The sequence below is a fragment of the Rhinopithecus bieti genome, unplaced genomic scaffold (assembly GCF_001698545.2).
Source record: "Rhinopithecus bieti isolate Rb0 unplaced genomic scaffold, ASM169854v2 scaffold_28055, whole genome shotgun sequence".
In the NCBI taxonomy this organism is placed as follows: domain Eukaryota; kingdom Metazoa; phylum Chordata; class Mammalia; order Primates; family Cercopithecidae; genus Rhinopithecus; species Rhinopithecus bieti.
Window position 1 is genome coordinate 721809 of NW_016812914.1, and position 285 is coordinate 722093.

Here is a 285-nt window from a genome sequence, read left to right on the forward strand (position 1 = left end):
ACCAATCAGTGCTCTGTAAAATGGACCAATCAGGCCGGGCACAGTGGCTCAAGCCTGTAATCCCAGCACTTTGGGAGGCCAAGACGGGCGGATCACAAGGTCAGGAGATCGACACCATCCTGGTTAACACGGTGAAACCCCGTCTCTACTAAAAAATACAAAAAAACTAGCCGGGTGAGGTGGCGGGCGCCTGTAGTCCCAGCTACTCGGGAGGCTGAGGCAGTAGAATGGCTTAATCCCAGGAGGCGGAACTTGCAGTGAGCTGAGATCCGGCCACTGCACTCC